This window comes from Cupressus sempervirens, chromosome 10, assembly GCF_028749045.1.
Source record: "Cupressus sempervirens isolate cs-2001-9-10 chromosome 10, ASM2874904v1, whole genome shotgun sequence".
Classification (NCBI taxonomy): domain Eukaryota; kingdom Viridiplantae; phylum Streptophyta; class Pinopsida; order Cupressales; family Cupressaceae; genus Cupressus; species Cupressus sempervirens.
In genome coordinates, this window is record NC_143127.1 from 709,983,297 (window position 1) to 710,008,778 (window position 25,482).

Sequence of the window (25,482 nt, forward strand, 5' to 3'; positions counted from 1 at the left end):
GACATCAATGCAATCAGCTTTCCGTCTTCAAGACATCAACTATCTCATTGTTTTCTCCAAGGGATTAATATATATCTCTTATGTATCTCCCCATGAGTTCATGCTTCTCCTCTCAAACTAGGAGGTATATGAACTGCAAGTTGCACTTGCATTTGTTTTTTCTTCTTCTTCTTTAGTGATCTTTCTCCAAACTTTTCTATTTATTTCCTTATTCTTTCTTGAAGTCCATAAAGATTCATTCTCCATTTTATCTTTCTTAAGTTTCTTTCTCCATACAAAGGTAGGATCTTTTTGTTTGTTCTTTGTATAATTTATCTTGTATCCTTTATGTGATTCCATAAACCCATATCTGCAGTGTTGCGCTAAGTGTCCATAATGATTTCTATTTCTCCGTTGATGAAAGCTTTCATTTTGTGTTTTACATTCTCTTGCTCTGTGACCAAAGTAATTGCATGAGTAACAACATCCATAGAAGTCATGTTGGAGTTCGGATTTATGCTCTTGACTAGGAGGAAAATCTTTTCTGATTCTGCCCTTCTTATCTGTTCAACATATCTTTCAAGTTCTTCCTCTTTCTAAGATGAATTTGACATACTACCTTCTTTGATGAAGCCTTTGAATGTACAATCATGATGCTTTGAACCTTGTTCATAACCTACTCCTATTTTGCTAGAAGATGGCCTTTGGCTGTGAATTATATTAGTCAGAATTTCAGGTAAGATAAATTTATTGATGTCCAACAAAAGACCATCCAAGGGTCTATGGGACTGAAAAGTGTACAAGCAAAGAGACAATAGGCTACAAGAGTACCAAATAGTGTTTGAGAAAGAGCAAACAATAACTCTTTTCAAACTTGTGACTAGTATTCAGTTTGACAGTGGTTTTCTCTGAATCACTTTTCAACATGACGCCTTCTTCCTCTAATTTGGTATAAGCCACTTCTTTTGCATTTAACTTCCTTGTCATCCCATTATGAACTTGTCTGACTCTTCTAATTGTTCCTTCAAAGTTTCAATTGTTGTGCTTGATTCCTTTTGGGATTCATATAATTCTTGAATTTGTGTTTTCAGTTTTATATTCTTCTTCTTAAGCTTTCCATTTTCTTTGTGAGCATAATAGAGTTCTTCCATGGTATCAACATCCTCTTCGATGACATAGGCCTTCTTCTTCATCTTCTGTCATCTCTTTTCCATCATTCACAAGGTCATTTGGATTCATCACATCATCATTTTCTATTTTTGTGTGTATTCCAAGTGTCACCTCATCACATATAATAGCTTACATATTATCACATGTATTCGAATATTTAATGTCAATACAATCATCATTGCATACTATGTCAATTCCTTTTTCAAAGAGTTCATTATCTATCACTTCATCTCTAGTAAATGGTGCATTACTATTTATACTCTTCTTCAAATAAAATTTTCTCTTATTTCCTTTACTTTTTCCCATGTGTGCTCAATAAATTTACCTTCAAGCTATTAGGATTTATAGAAGGAGCCAACTATGATACCAATTGAAGAGCACATGATTATACTGAGAGGGGGTGGGGCAGGGAGGGGAGTGGGGAGTGAATCGTTATAATAACATCTTTGCCAATTTAAAACTTCATTTAAACAATAACTTCAAATCCTGAAATAAACAATAATGCACATGAACACAATAACATAGTGTTTATGTGGAAATCCAATGTGGGAGAAAACCACGAAAAATAATTGTTTTATATATAAACTTGTTCTTTTACATTAGGATTCAACGGTCAACCTACCAGAGGTTCCAACCCCTATGTTTATGAGCATCGACTCACTGGAAGCTCCAACTCCCACACTTTGCAAGGATCAACCTGCAACCCCCACTTTTGTCTTCATGAGCACCAACCCACTGTACACAAACTACTCTTCCACCTTGATAATGTTGCTAACTCAACTGATGATGGACTTTTTAATTCACAACCTTATTTGTATCTTTATTTTTCTTTTCTTATCTGCACACTTCTTTACCGATATGAAAGATCCCTGATGGATCTCTTCTGCTGATTTGCTGTAATTTTATATTTTCAAATTTGTTTTCTCTGTTTATTAAAATTTTCTTGCAGAGCTAGACAGAAGTTGCAGAAGGGTTTGATTGTTTTATATTTTTGATGATTTTTCAATAAGTAATAACATAAGTACAATAACATGAACCATTTCTGAGAATGTATTCCAAGTACATTTAAAGAGAAGTTGCTTCAAGTAGATTTTTTTTTTAATATACACCTAATATGTAACCAGATGAAGATTTACAATAATATCCAGATGATTACAATTGAGAATAAAGCCAACTTGAAGGTGAAATATGAGCCCAGAAGGAAGCTATGGTCAGAATCTAGCTCTCAAATGTTGTATGTGGAAAAGTAGATGGCTGCAAGGTGTGGTTATATAGCTGCAAAGTGCCCACATGTGGGTAAAATACACAAATCAGAGTTGTGGGAGCTTCCTACATGCTTCCATTCCAATCATCAAACAACACCCCATCTTGATTCTTCACATGCTTAGATAAGAGTGGCTCAAAGAAGTCTTCAACTTGGCTTCTATGAGATTCAAAGTCAAATTGCCTGCATACTAAACTTTTCATCCCATTCTTAAGTTGAATACCATCATCAACATCATTACCTCCATTTGAAATAAATGTTGCCTCATGATTTGAATTGCTGTTGCAAATTTCAGAATAGGCCTCACACCTGCTGTCACATTTCCAACATCTCTAATGGTTTGTCCCCTGATTGTAATCTCTTCCAATTTGTGACCAATGGCTTCTTTATTATCATTTAATATTTTTTTCTCTTTTTGTTACTGAAAGGAGCTTGTAGATACCTAGTTATCATTTGCTTCAGGTACACCCATAAATTTTGTAAAGGAAAGGAGGTTGCGTATCTCCTTGGGAAGAGAACAATACTGATGGTAGCTGCTCATAACTGCAACATTGAATGTCTTGGCAAGAGGCATCTTATTTGTACTTGTTAACGAAGATGAAACCGCAGAGCACCCATTTTTATTTCTAGCCATGGTATTGGCCTGTAATTGAACTGATTTTTTTTCCAACAGGCTGGTAGGTTCTAGACTTTGATACTATTGAAACATCCCTGATGGATCTCTTCTATTGATCTGGTGTAATTTTATATTTTTAAATTTGTTTTCCCTATTTATTAATTTTTTTTTGTAGAGCTCGACAAAAGTTGCAGAAGGGTTTGATTGTTTTATATTTTTGATGATTTTTCAATAAGTAATAACAAAAGTACAATAACATGAACTAGTTCGGAGATTGTATTCCAAATACATTTAAAGCAAAGTCACTTCAAACAGTTTTTTCTTTAATATACTCCTAATATGTAACTAGATGAAGATTTACAATAATATTCAGATGATTACAACCAAGCATAAAGCCAATTTGAAGGCATGAGGGTGAAATATGAGCCCAAATGGAAGCTATAGCTAGAATCCAACTCTCAAATGCTGTATGTGGAAAAGTAGATGGCTGCCAGGCGCTGTTGTACAACTGCAAAGTGCCCACACGTGGGTAAAATACCCAAACCCTAGCTAAAAATCTAACTCAGTACTGTGTTCCCCAGAAGAAATAATGCACAATCTCTAAGATGCTTTTGACTGCAAGAATCCAAACCACTGTTTTGGGGGCTACATCCCAAATAGGCAAAGCAAGTGGGTTTGGCATCCCAAATGTTGAAAGCTCAATCAGAGCCCAAAACTCAAATCCAAGATGTAATATGTCAATAATGCCTTCGAACTTTGTTTTTACCTCCTTATAACCCACCAAACTTAGCTCGAATCCTAAAAGTGTCCCCATGTGGCATTGGGTTATAAAGTAATATATTTCTCATTTTTACAGTGGTCAAGTATCCAGAAAATGACCTTTTTCCCTATAAAAAGAAATTTGTTCACCGAAATGCTCTGAGTCAAAAGAGAAATATTTAGAAAAGTTAAAGACCTTTCCAATGAGCTATTACACAAAGGGATATTCACCCAGATGAGGCCAGAAAACCCCATATTACTCCAAAATGGCTATAACGTAGCCTTATTTAAATTATTAAAATGCTAACTTAGGAGAATATTTAAATATATTAGAATATTTTCCAAATAGCGAACTGATAGCCAAAACACCTCTACAAGGTGAAATTGAACTCATCACTTCCTATGACTGATGCCGGATAATCTAAAATAACTGATAGTCTCATCCCTCAAAATTAGGTATACTCCTAAAAAATAGGAACGTCTCCGAATCTCTTGAAATTGAAACCATAGAATGATCTTGTAGAGACTCAAGACTATATCCCATCTCCACCTCCTAAAATATAGGAAACTCCTCTTAGAATTAAGGAACTACTCTCAACTTCCCTCCTACTGTTTGAAACTCTAGATCCGAACACTGTATACCCTGACTGAGTCTCTAAACACCACTGCCAGCCTACGAGACTCCTTGATAGGCTAACTCTATCGTCTTTGATGTCCACTCTAAAAAGGGGACATGACACGATATATATATATATATATAATTTGTATCTGCACGAATTCTCTTTCATGTCTCTGTATATGCCTCTTCTTTGTCTGCATTATCTGATTGAAATCAGAATACATTTGTAGTACTTGATTCCCATCATTATTCTATTCACCCTCTATATTCACTTCACATACTTGATGTGCTTTTATTTTTATCCACCATCTGTGTTAACATTTTTCTTTTTATCTCTGTTCTTTTACTTTTACTCCATCCACACCACTCTCAACCAAATACATCAGATCAATAAACCTGATATTTTACTTTCTTATCTCTTACTGCATACCTTCTTTTTATTTGCCTAATTCACTTCACGTACTTCCAAAGTAAACTCTTATATTTATACATCTTTTGTTATATCCAAAAGGATATGTCTTTTGGCCAGTATGACGTCTCTTACTGATGTTTGCATCTCTTTATTTTATTTAGTTTCTGTTGATCGCTCTTTATTGACATTAACAAACCTTGTTTTATTGCTGCATATTAACTAATCTTTCTTCCATTTGTTTTAGTTATCACTCGTCTTCTTTCCATGCCAATCTGAAATTTGTTGTTTGTTTCATGAGTAACCATACTTTATGCTTCTAATGTGAAATCTGTCACTTTAAACTGTTCTTCATTCAATATTAAATTGCTGACAGATTCTGGTACTTTTCCGCCAAGTATGGAGTCCAACGTCAACACTTCATTCATGTCTTCCATATTTTGTTGTGCCTTCCAGAAAATATTGCATATGTATTCCATATCTCTTCCAGGATTTTCATGTATACTATGTATCAAATTCTATGCCATCTGTCTATCTTGGGTTCAAATGATGATAACTTTAGCACACACGTACTAGTGTTGTGGAAATTCTGATCACAACCAAAGTTGTCGTAAATCCCCATCATCAACTCATACTGATTGGAAATCCACGACGACTCAGCATACCCTTTGGTGAATATTTTATATGCCTTCTTTTATAAATATATGTCGCTGCTTAAAGGTTTTTTCTGTCCACTAATGACAAATATATTTTAATCTCCAAAGCCATTGTATCTGCAGGACTTTAAGTCTTCCAAACCTTGATAGGGAATTTAACATCTGTATTTTATCTACCGCCAAATCCAAACTTCCCTTGTTGATGTGCTGAGTGTATTCATTTTTATAACACAGCCACTTTTTGAAACTTTTGGATGCTGTAGGATGGCCTTACTAGTTGTCGTTTAAACCTCTCCCACATTTACTAACATGTCTATAATACTTTTCCATTCGAACTTTATGTTTATCAGGCTCCTTGGCTTGTGTGATCATGTATTCATTCTCTGCCTAAACCTGACATTGCTTCTATCTTGCTTTATCGGGCTTTATTGTCTGTAAAATATCCAAACACTGGGTATATCTTTGTATGCCTCTTTGACAGTCACTACTTATCTTTAATTTGCTATTGCTGACATGGGAAATGAATTGTCTTGTATAATATTAGTATCTTTTCTTTGTCTTGTTGTTAATCAACGCCTTCATTATTTGTAGGTTTTTAAACATTCTCTGCACATAGCCTCTTTATTTTTCTTTAATGTCGCTGCATCTATATTGCTACTTCTGTAGCATATTGTTGACTCACTTTGACTGTTACCATTACTGTCAATATACTTATTGTATCAGAATTTCTGCCTTGTGCATATGAAGTAAAAGATCATGTTGAAATCATATTTCTTCTATGACAGTCTCTTTGTTTATTCATTGTCATGTTTCACTATTTCTATATGGCAATGACCACCTTAAATATTGAGCTTATGTGTTATTCATTCTTTGAGTTTCATTGAATATTATAACAGGTTCAATATATATATATATCATTGTCTTGGATAATAGATGAACTAAATACCTTACTTCATATATCTATGTATCTTCATAGCTGTGAGCTGGTTATGTACCTACATCATTGTCATCGATGCTTGCCTTGTTTTTGTGTCAATGATCTTAATTTATCTCCCCTTTTCTCCACACAGCTGTCCATGTATTTGATGTTTCTATTTATATTACTGATGCACAGTCCATAATTTGGTGTACTTTCAACACAATAAAGTCATGGTGTATATATATGCAATCTAATTATACTTTCATCTCTAGTCACTGCTATTATTGTGACAACAACCATGTCACAGCAATGATTATAATCTCTTTATGAATTGCTCACTAAGTCTTCATATATTTTCACAAGAATGCTTCAACATAATCACCATCCATGGGATCCTTGTCTCAACACTTGACATCAATGACAAATTTTCTTCAATAGTTTCTACTTTTGATATCAATGACGATATTTCCATTATAGATTACTTGAGTACAATCCCCAAATTCAAGAGGATTAATTTTTTTGCTTGATAAACTATATTATGTGACTCAACAACTGCATTTGTGGCGTCATAGATGTCCTTGCCCAGAAAACTGCCGCAGAGGCCTATGAATCGGCTATCCGTCAGGGATTGAAACTCAAGGAGGATGACTATTAGGGATAGAATATGGAAAAAGGAAAAATGGTTTAATCTTCCCAACCCTACAAAAGGTGAATAGACAAAGAGGACACTAATAGTAAGGGTGATAAGAATTTAAAGGAAATAGACAGGATTTCTGAGGGGACAAAATGGGCACCTCTAATAATAAAAGAGGTAATGAAACATAGAACAAAGCATTTGAAAAGTAAGGTCCCTTGGGATGCTTCACCTATGGTGGTGAGCATTATGTGAATCAGTGCTCTACTAGGACACAGGGTAGGAAAGCAATAGAGGAACCCCCTTCCTAATTGACAGACAGTTTTCCAGCAAAGAATCTATGCAACAGTAGATTAGCCAAACATATTTTTTCCTACAAAGAATTCGCACAATAATAGATAATAGGTAATTAGACTTTTAGATCACCCCTATTAAGACAACATCTACACTCTATGGGTAATCCTGTATCAACATTAATAGACACTGGAGCTACTGAAATTTTTACATCACCTAAAATATTTAGTAAATTTCCTAAAAGAGCAGACAAGAACCTATTTGTAGATTATGCTCTTAAACCAAATTTATGACCAAGGTAAACGGTTTGCCATGTTGGGCATTAGGTTCTAGTATGTCAAAAATATTGTGGTCAAATGGAACCCCTCCAACATGTGTACAACTACAAACATGTAATGTCCCTTGTCGGGACTTACATAATTTATTTCAAATCCTGTCTAAACTTTTTACCGACCAAATTTTATATATCTCCTTTTCTCCTATATATATTTTTGGGTGAATAGTGAGTCAATAGTGCTGCGTGAATAGTGCCACATGAATAGTACCACGTGAATAGTGCCGCATGAATAGTACCTACGTGAACAGTGCTGCCACAGTATTTTGTCTTCCAAATAGTCCAATATCTTCATAAAATCATTCCCTCAATGTGGCATAAGCGTCGGATGAGTAAAGGAGGAGATGTGAGCAAAACATCAAATCTACCTGTAGCTAGAAACACACCCAATCTGCTTGATAATGAAGTTGATAACAATGGATTCCAAAGGCCAAACCCCAAAGGATTGACATCTAGAATGTCAAAAGAGAGGATAGACATCCTCTAATGCCAAGAACTGATCTACAACTCACATATCAATTTTCTTCTCATATTCAACATGCCAAATGAAGCCAATAATGCTTGCTTTTATTTTTTCTCCAAGGGTCAATTCAACTCACATGAGCAATGTGGGATAAAAGATGTGCAATATAAAACATATTAAAATAATCGCTTATGTCTCCCTTAGGCACCCCCTTTGATTTGCACACATCCCATAAAATTTAATATTAAAGTAACACTTTATATTTTATAACTAAATTAAATGTTACAGGCATAAAAATATATTAGCTATTGAATTCCGAACAACACGATTGATAGCTCGTAGGAAAGCTCGCGCCTAGGAGTATCAAATCCAATCACCAAAACTAGCCTCCCCTATGTCCTGTTGACTTACTAAGAATAGTAAGTATGCCTGAGACTGAGTTAAGAAACTCCGTTTTAGCCCAAACTAGAGATGACTAGGCCAAAACACTCTAAGATCCCTTTAAACCCTTTGTTAGCCCTCGGGACCATGTAGAACTAGGCTAATGCACACACACTTGGTTGACTGCTAAAGTGGGGACATTACATAAGCCTTTATAACGAAAGACTACTAGAGAAAAGAAACCATGCAATCCTAGACACTTAAAGTAAACAAGAAAGGGTATCTAGTGATATTGCTATGTTTGGATACCATTGGAGCTTTCAAACATATAGTATCAGACGGATAACAAAGCTTTATGACAAGATGAATAACAAGAAGAAGAAAAACCTGACAACTTTAAAGCATCTTGAGAGAATCCTATCAGACAAGGGCGGCTGCTAGAAAAGAAGATGCTCAAGAGAGAATATAGTGAACAAGAGACACAAAGGATGGAATCCAAAGATCATTAAGAGAAAGGAAACCTCTTATTAAGAATATAAGAGAGAAAACAAGATACAAAATGAAAGATAACAATATAATGAGCTCAAGACAATGGCTAAAAAATAAACTAGAAGCAAACTAAAAAAAATGGGGCATGATACAAGATAAGGAGGGATGGAGGGAAGACCCTAGAATGAAAGTCACAATTAGAATGGATTTATAAATTAATTTGATTAGAATTAGAAAATTCTATTTATTGATCAAGTTCCAATATCAGTGAAAGCTTCCTTAATGAGCTATAGTGATCTAAACAAAATTTAGAAAAGACCACACAAACTAGACTTTCCTTTAAACAAATTATTTGTCAAATAGTTCATAACTTCATTGGTTGCAAAAATAAATATAGTGAAATTACTTGCTATCAAATTTATTTAAAATAACTATGAACTATATGCAGGGTATGGGAAATCGAAATTCCTGGAAAATAATCCATATTTGAATTACTATTTCGAATGACAATATACAGGTTTCATTGATTTGCGAATAATACAGAATTGGATTATTCCTTAATTGTCAGGTCTTTAAATCATACAACCATATATTGTACTTTCTAAAAAGGGTGAACTTTAATCTAAGAAAACAGAATGCATTACAAGAAGATCTAAAAGGAGTAATAATACGAACCCATTGAATAGAACTATTAGTAAAAAAATTGAATTTCTAATGAAATTCTTGAGTTTGGTTATTATTTCTTCTAAATTTAAAAGCTATTATAATACATGTGAGGAAGGAATGTGATGGCCAATAAAATTGCATAACATCTCTTTTGCCATTTTGAACAATTCATAAAAGCAACTGAGTATTCATCGATAAACTGACCAAGGTACAACCCTACCAATATCTTAAATTTAATCTCTATTAAACTAAATTGAAACGATAAGAACTAAGAGTTATTTCTACGAAAGAGAAATATGGATAATAACTTAGTTTCGTATTGATAGAATATCATAGAAGGTAGTGAAATAGCAGTTAGAGATCCCATTGTTCCATAAAGTTAAAAAAAAAAAACCAAAAGTATAAGTCTTGCAGAGGACCATCCAATTACATATCTAGAAGTATATTTAATTATGTACTGTGACTGATACAACCAGAGGGGACAACCGGTAAAACTAGAAAGGCCGCTAAATAGAGATAAAAAACTAGATGAAGACACCTAACTAGACTAACAAAATATACCCCAGTTTAAATAGAAGGAAGGGAGACAACCTCTATAAGGGTACACTTAACCATCCTAAAAAGACAATAAATCAAACCTGCTGAAAGGACAAACAAACCAAGGAAGCAAAAAGGAAGACCAGAAGAGAGAAACACAATTAGACATCCCTTCTGAACGCTCTTCTATGCATTCAGATCAGCTTCTGACAACTTCCATTTTGATGCTTCTTAGGCTTCCTTTCGTCATCTTCACGGTCAAAATATTCATCCTCCTCTAGCCAAACAACATTGGTGTAGGACATGATCTCTTCGTAACCTTCATAAGATTTTTGGTAAACCAATTTCTCTCTATTGGCCTTATGACATGTAAGAAAATTAAGGTTTCTCATAGGAATCTCTATGTTATCTCTAAAACCAGCCCAATCTTCAATCCAAATGATCGAATACTTTGGGACAAGCTTTCCTTGATGTTAGGGTTATTGTAATTCCTAGCCTTAGGAGCAAGGGAACTGTCAATGTTTCTAATAACTGTGTTCAGATTGACCAAATATTTCTTATGGAAGGCATTTCTACATAGGTTCTTGACCTCATCTTTGTCTCCTTTCAAGAATATAGTCAAGGCCAGAAATATGGATACAATATCTATTATTTTATTAATGTTATATTAATGTTTTATTCGAAGAACATACCATTATTAATATTATATTATTATTGTTTTGTTTATTTATTGTTTATCTATATTTTATTTATATGAATCTTACGGGGATATCACAGTCCTCCCCTCTCAAAGTTTGCTTGTCCTCAAGAAAAATAGATATATTCATAACTTTTTTTATAGAGCATATAATTGAATAGAATAAAGCATAAGGGATTCATGGAGTATGTATGAAAATATGAAGCATACATGAAGTGAACATGTAAGTGCATGAAAACCTAAAGTAGACACATGAATGCATTAAGACATGAATTAGACATGATGCAAACATATAATGCATGCATTATTGATTGTCTTACAATTTGCAATGAGCCAGGGTCAGAAAATGTTTACAAATTTACTTCTTTAATAGATTCCTACAACCATAAGTGACCATTAGTACACTTGTATATATAAGTTTCAAAGAAAATATGAGTCATGATAAATTACTCCAAGCCAATCCCATACTAAGTTTGAGAGAAGAACTTTTTCCCCCTGTGGTGTTTACGAGGTGGCCTACTTAGTGGAATGCTTGTTTTGTTTTGCTGTTGTTTTTATTCTTAATTGAGAAGAACACTTAGGATGTAAATAGGTTACTTAAGGACCAAACTCAATGGTTTACCTCAAGGCCTTACAGTTCCAAGCCCCTAAGCCTTTCTTGGATATGTCTGCAAGGCGCTCAAGGATTTTGATCCTATCCTTTATTGGAATAACTGATTGGCTGGATTTATATTAGCCTTATAGATAAGTTAGTAATAATCTCTATGTGAATTGAAAAGTTAGGCTATCTTGGTTATGACTATAGCCTAGAAGGAATGATGAGATATAATAGGTCACTTTGAGACCAAACTCAAGTCTTCTCAAGGTTTTTGTGTATCCAAGCCCTTAAGCATATCTTCAACATTTCCTCAAGGTGTTCAGGGACATTGACCCTTACCTATCTTGAGATAACCTGTTGATTGGATTTATATAGGCCTTTCCCATATTGTAGCCCTACTTATTCCTTCTAGCTTCGTAAATAATATACTTACATCAAAGATGCATGTCTGAACATTATCTTTCCTTCTATGTTGGTGGTGTAATTTGTGTCTGATTGAATGAGACAGATTTTAGAATGGTTTTTATTTGTTTTATACCCTTTTCAGGCCCTGTGTGAAATCAAATGTCTATTGGATATGGATTATATCTTCCATTTAGGCTGATAGTATATGTGTCACTTAGGCTAATCGTATTCTCTTCTAGCTTAGACTTATAATGGGACTGAGCATGGCTATTATTTAAATGAATTGATCAATAAATAAAAAAATTGATCAATAAATAACATACTTACACGAAAGATGCATGCTTGAACAATTTCTTTCCTTCTATGCTGGTGGTGTAATTTATGTCTGATTGAATGAGACATAGATTTCATAATGGTTTTTATTTGTTTTATACCCTTTTTAGGCACTATGTGAAATAAGATGTCTATTGGATATGGATTATATCTTCCATTTAGGTTGTTAGTATATGTGCCACTTAGGCTAATGGTATTCTCAGTTTCCTTACTGTCTTATTTTCTTATCTGTCTTCCTTTGTTTCTGATTTCTACCTTCCCTATTTCATACGACCCAAGGGGGACTCACAACCCTTAAGTGCTAATGTTTAGATTGCTTGGTAATCTGTTAAAATGGGTTTGTTTATCAAATTAACTTTTAATTCTGCCACTGTGGACATACATTGATTTTGTCTAGTCATGCCGGCGATTCATCTGCTGTCATAGTATGCCCTCTAGATTGATGGTGCGGCATGAAATACAACTCTTGATTTTAGGTTGTCCTTCTAAGTATATTATGATGGTTTTTGAGGGATGGTTTCATGGGATAGAAATGCACGCACCTTACTCCCGTAAAACTTTAACAAAAATGATGGTAAGAAAAACTTGTATGGTGAAAAATTGCATATGTTTTAATTTGTTGGAAGAACGTGGTTGATATTCACTTCAACATCTCGTCAAAAATGGAGATCTCAACAAATATTAAACTAAGCAGTGGTCCAACCAAGTCTTTGAATCTCAGTCAATTTTATTTGAATTGTACTGATTTTAAATGGGCTTTGTCAATGCAAAGATTATGCATATAAAATGGGCTCGTGGAGGTGAGAATTTTTGCTTATCATTCACGACATTCAAGAGGATTGAGAAACAAAAAAGGAAGGCCTTGGAGTTTTAGTGAAATATATAAAGCCTTTCTTTGTGGAGACTGGTGAAGCCAATTTCAAAGCAGTACTACATAACTTAACTAGCCAAGATTCTCTTGCAATTTAACTTTCACAAATCTGAAACTCACAATGATCACAATCTAAGGGACTTGGCACAATTTTCCTATTCACTAACAACTTAATGTTGGTAGCATTTCCTCTCCTACTGCAGTAATGGTGTTAATCCTCCTTTGGTGTATTTGACATTGCTGTATTACAATAGAGATAGTAATGACATCTCTCATAAATTAATCATACCTGATTTCCATTAGGGTAGCTTGCTTTGATGGTTTACATTTTATATTCTCCTCTCAATGATATATTTTCTTTGTGAACATAAAACATATCACACTGTAATGTTTTGGCTATACTGGGGAGATTTATGTAAGCTTGGAGGGGTTTTCTTGTGCTTGAACAAGCTACGATATGTGTTGTTTAGGCCACGAAATTTGCAGTGGGCAGTATAAAGTGTGAAGATCAAGCTACAACTAGATGCTAGAGCAATACATTCGCCAAATATGCCAATTAATGCTAGTGCAAATGTTTCAATCCCATTCTACACACACACATATATATATATATATATATTTGCAAACAAAATAGTACGTGGATTTGCTAGATTCGAGCAAGTAATATAGAGACAAAATAGGGTGAGGATTGAATCCCACCGAAACCAAAATAGCCAGGTAGGGAAGGTCTTTCATTTTCGAAGTGGTGAACATAGAGAACTCCAATAGGAATTCACAGTACAAAGAGAATAATCCAAATTGCATACCAACTACTTCCTATGTGCCATGCTTAAATACCCTTTAGAGGATCTTCCTGAGGGTTTATAAATATAGCCAACGACCATACCACTGAAACAATTAAATAAAAAATGGGTCTGAGATATACCAAATCAATCGGCCTATAAACAAAGGTTTGATTGATTTTTTATTTTATGACGAAAACATTACAGTCCTCCCATCCCAAAATTTGCTTGTCCTCAGGAAAATGCAATGTTAGATGCTACAAAATGTTTTCACCTTCCCAAGTCGTGTCGTCCAACGAAAAATGTTTCTAGCAAACCAAGTATTCCCTCAGGGTACATTTCCATAGAGTCTTCTACCGTACATCAAGGATCTTGACCGGTTCTAACATGAGCTTCCCTTCTTCATTGAGGGGTAGAAGATCTGTAGTTACTACGATGTTTTGTCCCACGACTTTCTTCTTGCAAGAGACATGAATGACGTTATGGATGTGGCTTCCTTCTGGAAGTTCCAGTTCATAGGAAAATTCACTGATGCGACAAGCTACATGATAATGACCATAAAAATGTGGTTTCAATTTTTCTTTCCCCTTTTCCTTCAATGAGGACTGCCTGTTTGGCTGGAGTCTTAGATAGACCAAGTCTCCAACTTCAAAACTTCTCTTGATCCAGTGTTTGTCAGTGTAAATTTTTTGTTGATTTTGTACCCTTTGTAAGTTCTCCTTCAAGAGTCTCAAGATGTCTTGCCCTACCTGAAGCCAATCCCTCAACCTTGGTGTGTGGCTATCACCCAGTACCATGTCGATAAATAAAAGGGGTTCATACCCGTATAGTTCTTTGAAGGGTGTCATCCCAATGGACATGTGTAAGTGGTATTGTAATATTATTCCCCCAGATGCATCCATTTTATCCATGCCCATTGCTGTGTCGAAATGTAGTTCCAGAGGTAGCCCTCTAGCCACTTGTTCACAATCTTCGCCTGTCTATCTATCTGAAGGTGGTAGCTAGTACTTGGCAACAATACTGTTACTGCCAATTGAAACAATTCTATTTAGAAAATATTGAAAAACTGACCATCCTTGTCACTAACAATGTTTCAGGGTAACCCATGCAGATGAAAAAATTCTCCAAAAAATAAGTCCACTACTTGTGCAGCCTAAAAATTTGAGATGGTGAAGAAGTGTGCATACTTCGTCAGTCATTTGACCACCACAAAGATATAATTTGTCCCCTTTATCTTAGGAAGTCTGGTGATGAAGTCCATGGAGATACTTTCCCACTTTTGTTTTGGTATAGGCAAGGGTTGCAGAAACCCGATAGGTAGAAGTGTGTTTGGATTTTTTTTGCTGACAGACCGCACATTCCTGTATGTACTGCAATACACCTCCTTTAAGTCCCTTCCATGAAAACCTCTCCCTAAATTGTCTATAGATTTTGAGAAAACCTGGGTGTCCAGCCAAGGGTGAGGCATGTATTTTCTTTGGGATTCTCTGCTTCAGTTTGAATTCAAACACTAAGTATATCTGATCCTTTATAGTAAATGGCGTAATCCATCACTTTGTATCGGTTATCTAGAGTGTTGCCATCCATTAGCTTACATGAAAATGTGTTTTTGGAATATTCCACAAATAAGTGTGTTTTCTAGTCAATTGAAATTTGAGATAGTAAACAGATGGTGGGTTTTCTTGACAAGGAATTTGCAACTACATTGTACTTTCCCTTCATATTCAATGTTGAAATCAAAAGCTTGAATCTTACTTACCCATTTTTGTTGCCTCTTGTTCAGATCCCATTGCTCCAAAAAATACCTTGAACTATTATGATTGGTATGAACGACAAACTTGGCACCTACCAAATACTGTTGGAACTTGGTTAGTGCATGCACGATGGCCAATATCTCTGTCATAAATAGAATATAAACACTCCTCTTGTGTAAGCTTCTGACTTTCATAGGCTATAGGGTGTCTATCTTGCATTAATATCACACCAATGCCCTCTTTGGATGTGTCACACTCTAGAATGAATGCTTGAGTGAAATCAGGTAAGGTGAGAATCAGGCAAGTGCTCATTACTTCTTTTAACTTATCAAAAGTGTGTTGCACTCTTTCATTCCATTGGAAGGAACCTTTCTTATTCAGATCTGTCAATGGTAAGTTGAGCTGAGAGAAACCATTTACAAACCTCCAGTAATAACTACACAGTCCCAAGAACCCTCGCAACTTAGAGAGCAATTTTGATGGGGGCCAATCCAGGATAGCTTGAATCTTCTCCTAGTGGACCTACACTCTATATTTACTAACAACGTGCCCTTAGGTACAATATTTTTGTCATCCTAAATTTACACTTCGATTGCTTGGTGAAAAAAGATTGAGCCTTTATGATCCCTAGGACTTCATCCAAATGTCTCAAGTGTTCTTCCCAAGTTTTGGTGTAAATAAGGATATCATCAAAAAATACCAACAAGTACTTACGCAACTATTTGTTGAAGATGTGATTCATGCAAGATTGAAAAGTAGTTGGTGCATCGTTAATCCGAATGGCATGACCGGGAACTCATAATGCCCATAGTGACAATGAAAATCCATCTTCTGCACATCTTCTTTCTGCATGTGGATTTGATGGTATCCAGAATGAAGATCTATTTTAGAAAAATAAACTGCACCATGCAGCTCATCCAATGATTCATCGATCTTGGGAATAGGATATCTATTTTTTATTGTCTTCTAATTTAGTGCACGGTAGTCCACACACATGCGCATTGTCCCATATTTCTTTTTTACCAATACTATTGATGATGCAAAAGGGCTAGAGCTGGGACGGATCCATCCTTTCTCGAGCAACTCTTGAATCGTCTTCTCGATCTTGTGTTTGAATTTTTTGGGTGGTGATAAATGGTTTGGTGCCAACTTCCAACTCGATGGTATGAAAATATTTTGAAGGTCATCATCCTGATGGGGTGTTTGTTGTCCTTTTATTGGTTTTGTCGAAGTGAAACGTGTATCCCATGCAATGTCATCATGAAGAAAAATGACCTCTATCTGCTGTGTCGAAACTTCCTTCGATCCCTCATTGGCCATCTCACAGAGAACAACCTTCTTCCCATGGACAACAAAAGTGAAGTCCATTTGCTTGAAACTCTATGTCTATTCATCAAGTGTCTCCATCCACTATATGCCCAAAATAAACTTCATATCATCTAGGTCCACTATAAAGGAATCCTCCATCACATTGTGGTTAACCATAGTGATACTCAACTAGGGAACAAGGTGCGTGTAGGGAAAAAGTGTTCCTTTGATGACCTTGACCTAGAATCCTTCATGTGTCTCAGTAGGTAGACCTCTTCTTTTCACCAAAGTTGATTTTATGAATTTTGGAGTAGCTTTTCTATCGAGCATCACAATGACCCTCTGTCTTTGAAGGGTTCCCCGTACATAAAATACCATACATCTTAGGCTCCTAACTAGGGCAAGTTCCCCCACGCAATACCAATGCAGTGATCCTCTCTGTACGGTTCAAATTAACCATCTTGGAGTCCTCATGAGGGTGATCATCTTCTGTGGGTAGATTCTCCTGATCATCCTTGTCATGGGCTACAACTTCAATGTAGTGTATTTTCCCTTTACCGAGGCATCTGTGCCCAGGTTCCCACGGTCCCTTGCAATTGAAACATTATTGCTTCCTTTGGAGCTCCTATCTGGTAGCTTTTTCCAATGAAGGTTTCTTCAGTAGAGGTTTATATCTTTGTCCCTTGGAAATACTGGTAGTTTGGAGTGGGCGTAACCTCGAGAGGATGATGTCGATGATGGTGCCATTCTTCGCGCCTTTTTTAGAGCCTTCAAAAGAGTGGTAGGATTGAAACCTTTTACCCAACTCCTCAGTGGTTCTGTCATGATGGAGCCCAAATTATTTCCAAAAATGTATGGCCTCCATTTAAGAAATAATATTAAATTGAGGGAATTATTGTCAAAGATGTTAAAGTTATACAATCAAGATTATTGAAGGATGCACAAAAAAGCCACAGGCCATAAATAACCTATAATGAAGGAGAAATGAATAGAGCAAACCAACAAATCCAAAACATACAATTATTATGTTTTCCATAGATTTCATTGAATGATAGTGCCTCCAAAGAGATGACACCTCATGGAATGTAACGATAGTAAGATATCCATGAATTGGTTTGCTTAAGGATTTTTGAAAACTTGAATACAAATGCATTCAACCAGTATAAAGCAGAGCCCATCAACCTTGGCTAGTAATCTCCCTTACCTATTCATCTGCAATGAGAGTTTTATAACAGTAATCTAATGCTTTATTTATGTTTGAGAATTTGAAATGAGAGCAACATGAGAGTTTGATAAAGAGTGGTGAAGATCACTGTAATTGAGAACAAAATACACCATTTCAAGATGCTGGTAGGATTATGGATGGTTTCAATTTATCAGCCCTTGGATTCAGTATAGCTTCAAGATCACTAGATGGCATGTCAGCCATGAATGAGAAAGGATAAAAAGTCACAGACATTTGATAAAGACAAAACATTGATGGCATACAAAATAGAAACAATGACATGATTGAGAAATCAACAACATCATTTTTAAAGCCCTTCAATAACTTTTTTTGTAGCAGTGAATTTCCTTTCAAAGTTGTGAATGTGTATATGACAGAATCATTTCTCTGGATTTCTCAGTACAATATAATTTGTCAACATAAGTCTCAATATCTCAAATATTGTTTTTGTAAAGGTATCAAGATACCTACCTCCATTGTCCACTAGGGTTTCATGAACCATTTGAACAATTGGTGAATGAAAAATGCCTTCTAAACAAGATCAAATATATATATGTTCACTATCAAGACGTGAAAGATCTAGAACAATGACCAGGAGTAAGAAATAAAATCTTCTGCCAAAGAAGTAAGGGTGACGAACAAATTACAAATCCCTTCTGTGAATAGTGATTCAAGACTTCCAGATCATACCTGTTAGGAGTCACTAACAAATATTATAAACTGGAAAATACAAACCATGGCATATGGAATGCAACACAGAGAGGACATACCCAGACTAGTTAACGACATAGAGATATTCATGGACTCGTACGAAATAAGGAGCTCTTCCAGTCTTAAAAGCAATCAAGTCGTAAGTATAGAAAAATAAGTAACCATCAGCGAATAAAGACAAAGTTATAGCCGACATGTGATTAAGGAGTGTTGATTTTCAAAGAGCACCGATATATGTAAAATTGCAATTTATGTTATGCAGCGATTGGAATAATAATAATGTTTGGAACAAGCAAATATTAATCATACACAATTTATTTTTAACCAAAGGATACGATTAAGAAATATGTCCAACCAAAGGTGACAGAGACAAATGGTGTCTAGAAAAAAGTGCTAATATTGAGGATTATTGAGAAGACAAAGAAATAGGATTGATAAGAAGAAACTGCCAGACTTTGCATCTAAGGATGGTGAGTCGAGTCTCATGCAGAGGGGAAAACACTTCATTAACTCCATTGTAGGTTTATAGTTATGAGAAATATTAGCTGAAATATAAAACTTAATTAAAATAGGAGGTGCGATTACGAGATGTTTATTTAATTAAGAATATGTTTAGAAGAAATGTCATATCCTTTCATAAATAAGGGACATCTTTCTTCTATTTTTGAGAAGTAAATAAGAGATGCTTTATTTCTCAACAAGACATATTCGAACATTCGAGTCCAAAGAAGAAGCATTTTATATTTGTATGAAGGAATAAGGGGCTTCAATATGACTTTATAATGTAAATTCAATTATTTTAAATTTAATAATAAAATAAAAAGTCCCTTGTTTATTTTTTTAAGGCATGGAGAATTAAACTTGAGTTGATTCATCCTTTATATTTACTTTTAAAAATTTATGTAAACAATTCATGTTAGATAAGTGGACGAGATCATCTATGGAATTTTAAACTCGATCATCATAGACGTTGTGAAATATTCAACTATTTCCAAATCGGCATTGTAAGAAATGATAATGTTGAGCAAGGAACAAGAAACAATCCAAGTAAGTTAAGTGTGAAACAATGTTACCATAAGATAAGCAACTCCAAGAGCATACACCAAGATGGTTCAACAATGGAGACAATGATTTATAAGGGGAAAGCAAAGAAAACCCCTTGTGAGTTATTATGAATGAAGGCAAATGCCTAAAGAAGAGAGAGAGAGAGTGTTGGAGCAAAAGTAGCTCAATACAATAACATCAAGTGCTTAGAGTGGTGTGTAGTTGTGTAGAAGGAAGGAGGAGCATCTCTTATATAGAGATGAGAGAGGAGTTGCATTTGTAACTCCCATTTCTATGAATGCCACATTCATAATAGGTGTGTGCAAAGTGTCACAATCCTCTTAAGGAGGATAAACTAAATAAAGAAATAAACAAGAGTTGTCCTTACATGTGGAATAAGGGACAAACAATGACATGTCCTCCACATGTGTACAAGTGGACAAACTACATGTAGGGACCCTTGGAATATCCCAATTAAAATATATCCAAGGAAAGATTAACCTTTCTAACACCCCCCCTTAATCTTTACTTGGGGAGTTTACTTCAATGGGTTGTAAACCCAAATTTTTACAATGGAACTGAAATCTCTCTTTAGAAAGTGGTTTGGTTAAAATATCAGCCACTTGATCTTCTCCTTTACAATAAAGAAGAATAATTTGATTGTCTTCAACTTGTTCTCGAATGAAGTGATGTTGAAGTGAAATATGTTTGGTGCGGGCATGATACACTGGATTCTTTGCCAAGGCAATAGCACTTTGATTGTCACAATGTATAGGTGTAGGTAATTGTTGAGGTAGATCGAAATCATCAAGAATTCTTCGAATCCACAAAGCTTCCTTAGCTGCATTGGTACAACCTTTGTATTCAGCTTCAGTTGAGCATAGGGAAATAGAGTGTTCCTTTTTGCTTTTCCAAGAAATTGGACCTGAACCAACAAAGAAAAAGTAACCACAAGTGGATTTCCCATCATTGGGATCTCCACCTAGATCAGAATCAGTATAGCCATGTAAAATAAATTCAGAGTTTGGATCATAAAATAAGCCTATATTAATAGTTCCTTTAATATACCTTAAGATGCGTTTAGCAACTTTAAAATGAGTTTGTTGAGGTTTAGACATAAAGCGAGACACTAAACCAACACTATAAGCAATATCAGGTCTAGTAAGAGTTAAATAAATTTAAACTTCCTACTAACTGTCTAAAGTTTCATCAACAAAAGGAGTATTCATATCATTCATTAATTTAGTTCCTAATTCACATGGAATTGAAACATGGTTAGAGTCATTCATCTTAAATTTTTCTAAAAGATCATAAGCATACTTGCTTTGAGAAACAAAGATACCATTAGGAGTTTGAAAAATTTGCATACCTAAGAAGTAATGTAAGATACCTAAGTCGGTCATTTGAAATTTTTGTTTAAGTTGGAATTTAATATCAGAAATCAAAATGTCTAAACTAGAAGTGAGAATTAAATCATCTACATAAACAATAACAATGATAATATCATCGTTAGTATGTTTAATATACAAATTAGGATCATTTTTGCTTCTAGTAAAACCTTGAGAAATGAAGAAAGAATTAATTTGAGAATACCATTCTCTAGGTGATTGTTTAAGACCATAAATAGATTTGTTCAATTTGCAAACTAGATTTTCAGTACCTTTCTTAACAAATCCAGGAGGTTGAGCCATATAGATTTCTTCATGTAACTCACCATTTAAGAAGGCACTTTTAACATCCATTTGATGAATGGGCCAATTCATTTTAGATGCTAAAGCAAGAACTAATTTGATAGTAGGCATTTTAGCAACAGGTGCAAAGGTTTCATTATAGTCTAAGCCTTCAATTTGGGAAAAACCTCTAGCAACTAGTCTAGCTTTAAATTTACTAATTTCATTATTAGTATTCAATTTTGTTTTATATAACCATTTACATGAAACTAGATTTTTGCCAGGAGGTAATGTGACTAAGTCCCAAGTGTGATTAGCAAGTAACGAATCATATTCCTCTTGCATGGCTTTCTGCCAATGAGGTTGAGAGTTAGCTTGATCAAAAGACTTAGGATCGTTAGAATTCATAATAGTAGTCATCAAAGCATAATTACAATAATTAATCCTTCTATGTTTAATTCCATCAGATTTGGAAATATAATCATCAGCTTCATTGATGAGGTTTTGAGCCCATTTAGGTTTACGTTTAGTTGTAATGGAATTATCACTAGAGGAAGAATCATGAGTAAGAAAAGTATCATTAGTATCTATTTGAGTATCATGAGATGTAGGAGTAGAAATAACCGGTGGTACTTGATTAAGAGAAAGAGTAGGGTTAAGAGAAGGAGGTTGGTCCTCCACTAGCACAATTTTAGTGCCACTGAATTCTTCATCCGTTGTAGTAGAGCAATCATGAACTCCATTTTCTGCAATACAAATATCTCTAGCAACTTGAACTTTGTTAGTAGTGGAATCATAAACACGATAACCCTTAGTGTTTTCATCATAGCCAACAAACATATAAGGAGATGACTTAGCATCTAATTTATGCCTTTTCTGTTTAGGCGTATGAACATAAGCAATAGAACCAAATATCCGTAAATGATGTAAATTCAGTTTCCTACCAGACCAAGCCTCTTTTGGAGTGATAGCCTTGAGAGCTTTGGTAGGAGTCCGATTAAGAATATAAGTTGCACAAAACATGGCTTTAGCCCAAAATTTATAATGCAAATTCTTAGCATGCAACATGCTTCGAGCCATTTCAACAATGGTCCGATGCTTTCTTTCCGCTACACCATTTTGTTGTAGTGTATAAGGAATAGTAAGCTCGTGCTTAATTCCACACGATTTCAAATAAGAATGAAAAGCATTATTCACATATTCCTTCCCATTATCAGTTCTAAGAATTTTAAGTTTATACCCAGATTGCCTTTCAACATATAACTGAAATTCAATAAATATATCAAGAACTTGATCCTTGCTATGCAAAAAATAGATCCAAGTTCGTCTAGAAAAATCATCAACAAAGGTAAGTGCATACCGAGAACCTTGGATGGAGGTATTCTCCATGGGACCCAAAAGATCACTATGGACAAGATGCAACTTATGAGTTGCTCGCCATGATTTTCCACTTGGAAAGGGCTCCCTATGCATTTTACCACTCATACAACCTGTACAGGCAATCTTGAAAGGAATAATGTTAGGCAAGCCATCAACCATATTATGCTTTTGCATGAAAGTAATATAATCAGAATTTAAATGACCAAGTCTTTCATGCCATATATTGAAATCAATAGAAGTATGTAAATAATATCGTGAACTAGCAAATTCATGGAATTTAAACAAATTGTCATTATCCATTTTAGCATAAGCAATCACTTTGAGAGTTTGAGGATCTATAATATAACATGTATCTTTGTAGAATTCAACTTTATAGTTCTGACATAGCTGTGAAACAGAAAGTAGATTAGTTTTCAAGTTAGGTACATATAAAACATCATGCAATTTACCATTAGGAATAGTAACATCACCTAGTCCTTCAACTTTACAAGTCTGATTATTAGCTAACTGAATAGGAATGTTAGCAATATCAGGTTGTAAGGAATCAAAAATTTCTTTATGAGAAGTGACATGTTGTGATGCACCGCTATCAACAATCCATTCTAAAGGTTTACAAAGATTAAAGCTACAAGTAAAAGCATGACGAGGATTAGAACTAGTCGAATTACCTTTTTTATGGTTTGAGGTTTGATGATTGGTACTATGATTCATAGGTTTTTTATCATTTTGTTTTTTAAAACAGTTATTGACAAGATGACCATCTTTGCCAAAATAAGAACAATGAGGTTTGGAATTGGAATGGTTCCTTTGATTATTAGTATTACGAGTATTATTAGGATGATTGGTATTATTATTATATTTGGGATGAAATTTATTGTTGGTGTTATTTGAATTAGAAGTAGATTGTTTGTAATTATTATTATTGGAACGAAAATAATTAGTTGAATTTCGAGAGACAAATGCATGTTCAGTTGATTTGAGAGTACCAAACTGAATTAGCTTAGCTTCTTCCTGTCTTAATAAAGTTTGAAAAATAACATAAGTTAACTGAGAAGTTAAAGTAGGAATAGCAAGCTGTGCATGAATATTAGTTATAAACTGTTGAAATTGTCTAGGAAGACATTTTTTAAGAATAAGATGGATTAAACAAATGTCCTCTAATTGAACACCTAAAGCCATAATTTGACTTTTAAGAGAATCAAATTTTAAGAGGAATTCATCCATACCTTTAAAATCTGCATACCTGAGATCTTCGAGTTGATCTTGCAATTGTATTTTGCGGTATTCATCGCCACTGTCATACTTGGTTTTCAAGATGGACCATGCATCATGAGCTTTAGAACAGTGAGCAATTAAGACATATAAATCTGGAATAATAGAAATACCAATTAACCCTAAAGCTTCTTCGTTTTTAGCTTTCCAAGTATCTTTCTCGTCTTGAGTAGCCGCCGAACCAGGCTCAAGAGAAGGGTCAGTGGCTATTTCGAAGAGATGTTTAAAACGAAAAATAAATGAGATATGAGTTTTCCAAGAATGATAATTAGAATAATTAAGTTTAATTTCTGGAATTAATGTTGACATGATTAGGAAAAAAATTCTTCGTTTGTTTGAAAAAATAATAAAAAATAAATGCCCTTAATTTGAAAATCAGATGGATTGAAAAAAAAATGTTGTTAAATGAGAGAGAAAGAAAAAAAAATTAAATTTTATTAATTGAAAAAAAAATTGGTTTTTTTTGTTTTTTTTTTTTGATAAGATTAAGAATATTTTCTTTTAATTTTAACTAATTGTGACAGAGAGAAGTAAAAATTAATTTATTAAACAAATAAAAAATTAATATAATACAAGTTGTATTAGTTTGAGTTAAAACCAAATTTTAAAACCATAAAAGGTTTAAAATTAGCAAAGAGGGGGAAAAAAATTTTTTTAAAAATTTGAAAGGGGAGCGGAGCTGTCGGTGGCTGCCGCGTGGCGAAAGGAGGGCCGAGGTCGGTGGTTGCCGCGTGGCGAACGGAGGGCCGAGGTCGGTGGTTGCCGCATGGCGAACGGAGGGCCGAGGTAGCGGCGGAAGCGGTGGTTGGGGTTTAAAATGTGAATAGAGTGAGGAGCGGCGCAAGAGTGTCGCGCGGCAGCGCAAATCTGGACTGGCGGCAGTGTTTGCGCGCGGCGGCACAAGTCTGCAATGGCGGTGGTGTAGGTCTGGACCGGCGGCGTTTGCGCGGAGAAATGGGGACTGTGCTGTCGGCGGCAATTGCGCGCGGTGGCACGGGGTGCGCGCGGGTGGCGCGGCCGCCCAACCAAATATTTTTTTTTTTTATATATAAAAAAAAGCTTTGCACTATGTTGTTGTTTTTTTTTTTTTTTTTTTAAAACACAATATAGTAAAATATATGATTTTTTTCTTAAAATTTTTTTTTTTTTTTTTTAATAAATGAAGTAAGAAAAAGTAGAGAGTTAGAAAGCTTTACTATTGTGTTTTCATAAAAAGCTTTACTAATGTAATATGTTTTGTTTT